Genomic DNA, 6964 nt, shown 5'->3' with positions numbered 1-6964 from the left:
TTGTAGATTCTGGATATAAGCCCTTTGTCAGATGGGTAGATTGTGAAAATTTTTTCCCATTCTGTTGGTTGCCGGTTTACTCTAATGATTGTTTCTTTTGCTGTACAGAAGCTCTGGAGTATAATTACGTCCCATTTGTCTATTTTGGCTTTTGTTGCCATTGCTTTTGGTGTTTGAGTCATGAAGTCCTTGCCTATGCCTATGTCCTGAATGGTTTTGCCTAGGTTTTCTTCTAGAGTTTTTATGGTGTTAGTTCTTATGTTTAAATCTTTTTTATTTTTATTTATTTAATTTTTAAGATGGGGTTTCACCATGATGGCCAGGCTGGTCTTGAACTCCTGACCTGAGGTGATTCACCCACCTCGGCCTCCCAAAGTGCTAGGATTACAGGCTTCAGCCACTGCGCCCAGCCTATGTTTACATCTTTAATCTATCTGGAGTTAATTTTTTTTTTTTCACACGAAAGTTTTTAGTTTATTAAGCTTCTCGTGAAAATCCACAACGGCCATAGATAACATCATTGCAGCACCTTTACTCCTTCGGCTGTGATCCAATCTCCAGCTCACTTTTTGCCAGCGCCAACATTGGCCTTTGCGGTCCCCCGGACTTTCTTCATTCTGTTCTTGCATTCCTTTCATTGCTTTCTTGAGGTCTTTTTCTTCTCATACAGGCCATGTCTTGCAAGTCTATGTTTGGGTTCATTTTTCTTTGCATAATCCAGGGAATCATAAATCATGCCAAAGCCAGTTGTCTTGCCACCACCAAAATGAGTTCTGAATCCAAATACAAAGATGACATCCGGCGTGGTCTTGTACATTTTGGCTAGTTTTTCCCGAATTTCTGTCTTAGGCACTGTTGCCTTCCTGGGGTGAAGGACATCAATGACCATTTGTTTCCTCTGAAGCAGTCGGTTGGTCATGAACTTTCTAGTGTGGATAGTTACTGTGTCGTTCATGATGGCGGCCTATCCTTACACAGCTGGGGAGGAAAAGAGCTGGGGTTAATTTTTGTATAAGGTGTAACGAAGGGGTCCAGTTTCAGCTTCCTGCATATGGCTAGCCAGTTTTCCCAACACCATTTATTAAACAGGGAATCCTTTCTCCATTGCTTGTTTTTGTCTGGTTTGTCAAAGATCGGATGGTTGTAGATGTGTGGTGTTGCTTCTGAGGCCTCTGTTCTGTTCCATTGGTCTATATCTCTGTTTTGGTACCAGTAGCATGCTGTTTTGATTACTGTAGCCTTGTAGTATAGTTTGAAGTCCGGTAGTGTGATGCCTCCAGCTTTGTTCTTTTTGCTTAGGATTGTCTTGGCTATGTGGGGTATCTTTTGGTTCCATATGAACTTTAAGGTGTTTTTTTTCCAGTTCTGTGAAGAAGGTCAATGGTAGCTTGATGGGAACAGCATTGATTGAATCTATAAATTACTTTGGGCAGTATAGCCATTTTCCCAATATTGATTCTTCCTAACCATGAGCATGAAACGTTTTTCTGTTTGTGTCCTCTCGTATTTCCTTGATCAGTGGTTTGTAGTTCTCCTTGAAGAGATCTTTTACCTCCTTTGTTAGTTGTATTCCTAGGTATTTTATTCTCTTTGTGGCAATTGTAAATGGGAATTTGCTCATGATTTTGCTCTCTGTTTGTCTATTATTGGTGTATAGGAATGCTCGTGATTTCTGCACATTGATTTTGTATCCTGAGACTTTGCTGAAGTTGCTTATCAGCTTAAGGACGTTTTGGGCTGAGATGATGGGGTCTTCTAAATATACGATCATGTTGCCTGCAAATAGGGACAATTTGACTTCTTCTTTTCCTAATTGAATGCTTTTTATTTCTTTTTCTTGCCTAATTGCTCTGGCTAGAACTTCCAATACTATATTGAATAGGAGTGGTGAGAGAGGGCATCCTTGTCTAGTGCCAGTTTTTAAAGGGAATGTTTCTAATTTTTGCCCATTCAGTATGATATTGCCTGTGGGTTTGTCGTAAATAGCTTTAATTGTTTTGAGATACATTCCATCAATACCTAGTTTATTGAGAGTTTTTAGCATAAACGGCTGTTGAATTTTGTTGAAGCCTTCTCTGCATCTATTGAGATAATCATGTGGTTTTTGTCTTTGGTTCTGTTTATGTGGTGAATTACATTTATGGATTTGCATGTGTTGAACCAGCCTTGCATCCCCGGTATGAAGCCTACTTGATTGTGGTGGGTAAGTTTTTGATGTGCTGTCGCAATTGGTTTGCCAGTATTTTATTGAAGATTTTTGCATCAATGTTCATCATGGATATTGGTCTGAAGTTTTCTTTTTTAGTTGTGTCTCTGCCAGATTTTGGTATCAGGATGATGTTGGTCTCATAGAAAGAGTTAGGGTGGATTCCCTCTTTTTGTATTGTTTGGAATAGTTTCAACAGGAATGGTACCAGCTCCTCTTTGTATATCTGGTAGAATTCAGCTGTGAACCCATCTGGCTTAGTCTTGGGAGTGTGCAGGTGTCCAGGAATTTATCCATTTCTTCCAGATTTACTGGTTTATGTGCATAGAGTTGTGTGTAGTAATCTCTGATGGTAGTTTGTATTTCCGAGGAATCAGTGGTGATCTCCCCTTTATTGTTTTTTATTGCAGCTATTCGATTCCTCTCTTTTCTTTTTTATTAGTCCAGCTAGCAGTGTGTCTATTTTGTTGATCTTTTCAAATAATAAGCTCCTGGATTTATTGATATTTTGAAGGGTTTTTTGTGTCTCTATCTCCTTCAGTTCTGCTCTGATCTTAGTTATTTCTTGTCTTCTGCTTGCTTTTCAGTTTTCTTGATCTTGCTACTCTAGCTCTTTCGACACTAGGGTGTGATTTTAGTTCTTTCCTTCCTTCTCATGTGAGCATTTATTGCTATAAATTTTCCTCTAGACACTGCTTTAAATGTATCCCATAGGATCTGGTACGTTGTGTCTTCATTCTCTTTGGTTTCAAAGAACATTTTTATTTCTGCCTTCATTTCATTGTTTATCAATTCATCATTCAGGAGCAAGTTGTTCAGTTTCCATGTGATTGTGTGGTTTTGAGTGCTTTTCTTAATCCTGAGTTCTAATTTGATTGTGCTGTGGTCTGAGAGGCTGTTATGATTTCCATTCTTTTGCATTTGCTGAGGAGTGATTTACTTCCAATTATGTGGTCAATTTTGGAGTAGGTGCAATGTGGTGCTGAGAAGAATGTATATTCTGTGGATTTGGGGTGGAGTGTCCTGTAAATGTCTATTAGGTTTGCTTGGTCCAAATCTGCATTCAAGTCCTGGATATCCTTGTTGATTTTCTGTCTCGTTGATCTTTCCAATATTGTCAGTGGAGTGTTAAAGTCTCCCACTGTTATTGTGCTGGAGTCTAAGTGTCTTTGTAGGTCTTTAAGAACTTGCTTTATGTGTCTGGGTGGTCCTGCACTGGGTGCATAAATTTTTAGGATTGTTAGCTCTTCTTCTTGCATTGATCCTTTTACCATTATGTAATGCCCTTCTTTGTCTCTTTTGATCTTTGTTGGTTTAAAGTCTATTTTATCAGAGACTAGGATTGCTACCCCTGCTTTTTTTTTGCTCTCCATTTGCTTGTTAAATCTTATTCCATCTCTTTATTTTGAGTCTATGTGAGTCTTTGCATGTGAGATGAGTCTCCTGAATACAGCACACTGATGGGTCTTGACTTTTTATCCAGTTTGCCAGTCTGTGTCTTTTGATTGGGACATTTAGGCCATTTACATTCAACGTTAATATTGTTATGTTTGAAGTTGATCCTGCCATTTTGTTACTGGCTGGTGTTTTTGCCCATTAATTGATGTGGCTCCTTCATTGCCTTGTTATTCTTTACCATTTGGTATGTTTTTTGCAGTGGCTGGTACTGGTTTTTTCTTTTCCTGCTTAGTACTTCCTTCAGTAGCTCCTGTAAGGCAGGTCTTACAGCGACGAAATCTCTCAGCAATTGCTTTTCCATAAAGGATTTTATTTCTCCTTCACTTATGAAGCTTAGTTTGGCCAGATATGAAATTCTGGGTTGAAAGTTCTTTCCTTTAAGGATGTTGAATATTGTCCCCCACTCCCTTTTTGCATGCAGGGTTTCTGCCAAGAGATCCACTGTGAGTCTGATGGTCTTTCCTTCGTGGGTGACTCGATCTTTTTCTCTGGCTGCCCTTAGGATTTTTCCTTCATTTCAACCCTGGTGAATCTGACAACCATGTGCCTTGGGGTTGTTCTTCTTGAGGAACATCTTTGTGGTGTTCTCTGTGTTTCCTGGATTTGAATGTTGGCCTGCCTTGTTAGGTTGGGAAAGTTCTCTTGGATAATATCTTGAAGAGTGTATTCCAACTTGGATTCATTCTCCCTGTCACATTCATGTACGCCGATCAAGCATAGATTACATTTTTTATTTTTCTTTTTTTTTTTTTTTGAGACGGAGTTTCACTCTTGTTACCCAGGCTGGAGTGCAATGGCGCGATCTCGGCTCACTTCAACCTCCGCCTCCTGGGTTCAGGCAATTCTCCTGCCTCAGCCTCCTGAGTAGCTGGGATTACAGGCACGTGCCACTATGCCCAGCGGATTTTTTGTATTTTTAGTAGAGACGGGGTTTCACCATGTTGACCAGGATGGTCTTGATCTCTTGACCTCGTGATCCACCCGCCTCGGCCTCCCAAAGTGCTGGGATTACAGGCTTGAGCCACCGCGCCTGGCCATAGATTACATTTTTTCACATAATCCCATAGTTCTTGGAGGCTTTGTTCATTTCTTTTCACTCTTTTTCTCTAATCTTGCCTTCTCGTTTTATTTCATTGATTTGATCTTCTATCTCTGATATCCTTTCTTCTGCTTGATCAATTTGGCTGTTGAAACTTGTGTATGCCTTGCGAAGTTCTTGTGCTGTGTTTTTCAGTTCCATCAAGTCATTTATGTTCTTCTCTAAGCTGGTTATTCTAGTTAGCATTTCATCTAACCTTTTATCATGGTTCTTAGTTTCTTTGCATTGGGTTAGAACATGGTCTTTTAACTTAGAGGAGTCTGTTATTACCCACCTTCTGAAGCCTGTTTCTGTCAATTTGTCAGTCATTCTGTTTTTTTGTTCCCTTGATGGTGAGGAGTTGTGATCCCTGGGAGAAGAAGAGGTATTCTGTTCTTTGGTGGTTTCATCCTTTTTGAGCTGTTTTTTCCCCATCTTCGTGGATTTATCTCCCTTTAATCTTTGAAGTTGGTGATTTCAGGAGTCGTCTCTGAGTGGACTTACTTTCTGTTGAGGTTGGAGCTGTATCTTTTTTGGCCTGTAGAGGGTGTTGCTGGGCTCTCTCAGGTTCAGTCAGGTTGCTGGGTGGGTGGTCCTTCCCTGGAGTTTGTTTGCAGATGAGATTGGCCCCACCTTCCCAATGGCATCTCTCCCAGAGCTCAATCTTCCTGGTTGGGGTCAAGCTGGTGTATTTGCTGCCAAGCTCTCTAGTGGGGGCTTCAGTTTGAGTTCTGTGGAGGTGGGGCCTGCCAGGCCCATGGTCTGTTTCCCTGCTTTCAACTCTGCCTCCCTCTGTGGGAAGGTCAGTCCTGCTGACCTTAGTCCAAACTCCCGCCCAGGTTCCTGTGACAACTTGCTGAGCCTGGCGGTAGCCACTGCTCAGATTTGCATCGACTACTCACAGCTCCCCACTGTCTGGCAGGGCTCTTGTGGACAGTGGGTTGCAGGAGGGATGAGGTAAGCACAGATGTGAAACAGAGCACCGAGGGGGTTGAGTTCCCCAGCCCTCCGAGCTGGCTGCACCGTTCAGGTAGGCACACAACCCCTGCTCTCTTGATTTGCCCCAGTGGGCAGCTCTCGCCCTGCGGCTCCTTCCCTGGGCCTAATTCCAGTGCCCTATCAGTCCCACAGAAAAGAACCTGGCACCTTGTTTGGAATCATGAAGTCCTCTAGCCCTCTGCATCTCAATCGCTGGGAGCTGTGTCATCTTGGCGCCCTCAAAATGACTCTTCTTACTAATTTCAAATTTTGCACTCACTTGGGGTTACTGCAACTGAACTGGCTTCTGGTATCTTGGTCTATAAATTAAATTGGTGTTTCTTTGCGGTAATAATGACTGGTACTTCCTATTTTGCCATCTTGCTGATGTCAACCCCCACTTCATATTTTAACCAAAACGGAAAGAGAACTAGTTCACAGAATCCAGAATGCTTTGCATATCAAAAGGAAATATTTGAGTGCTGGGAAGTAGGGTATATCCTTAAATATTACAAGCCCTTGTTTTACAGATGAGAAAGCCCAGGCAGTCTACAGCCATACCACCCTGAATGTGCCGATCTCATCTGATCTCAGAAGCTAAGCAGGGTCGGGCCTGGTTAGTACTTCGATGGGAGACCACCTGGGAATACTGGGTGCTGTAGGCTTTCACAACAATATTTAAAAAAAGAGAGAGAGAAAGCCAAGGCAGAGGTAACACAGCGAAATCGTAGATCCCGAAGATTAGGGGTCAACAGTGACTGGTATGCAGCAGGCACTTAAAAATGAAAACTATTTTTATTATTTCTTTTATACTAAAATTCTTTTGAGTTGGGTAAACTATCCTGGATTATTGGAGTAGGCCCAATGTAATTACAGGGTCCTTGTAAGTGAAAGAGATTTGAAGATGCTAAACTGCTGGCTTTGAAGATAGAAGGGCCCATGAGCCAAAGAATAAGGCAGCCCCGAGAAGATGGAAACCAGCAGAAAACACATTCTCCCTAAGGCCTTCCTTAGGAGCACCACCCTGCAATCACCCCAACTTCAGCATTGTCAAACCCATTTTTGGATTTCTAACTTCTAGAACTCAGAAGTTTGAATTTAAAAGCAAATTTGTGGCTGGGCATGGTGATGTAATGCCCGTAATCCCAGCACTTTGGGAGGCTAAGGCAGGAGGATCACCTGAGCCCAGGAGTTTGAGACCAGCCTGGGCAACATGGCAAGAACTCGCCTCATTTCACTTAAAA

The 6964-nt window shown here is 41.9% G+C and overlaps 1 non-coding gene and 1 pseudogene across 2 annotated transcripts; one reads left to right on the top strand and one right to left on the bottom strand.

Moving 5' to 3' along the window:
• Nucleotides 1–457: 457 nt before the first annotated feature.
• On the bottom strand, nucleotides 458–990 carry LOC116561566 (annotated as a pseudogene). The gene has a single exon (XR_004273486.1). The product of XR_004273486.1 is annotated as a 40S ribosomal protein S24 pseudogene (transcript).
• A 5277-nt stretch (nucleotides 991–6267) lies between these two features.
• LOC116561600 lies at nucleotides 6268–6385 on the top strand. The gene has a single exon (XR_004273506.1). It is a non-coding gene; the product is annotated as a 5S ribosomal RNA (ribosomal RNA).
• The last annotated feature ends 579 nt before the right edge of the window (nucleotides 6386–6964 follow it).

This window comes from Sapajus apella, unplaced genomic scaffold (assembly GCF_009761245.1).
Source record: "Sapajus apella isolate SASKATOON/1434 unplaced genomic scaffold, GSC_monkey_1.0 scaffold29, whole genome shotgun sequence".
Lineage (NCBI taxonomy): Eukaryota > Metazoa > Chordata > Mammalia > Primates > Cebidae > Sapajus > Sapajus apella.
Note: the sequence above shows the minus strand (reverse complement) of the source record. Positions and strands in the feature narration are given on the sequence as shown.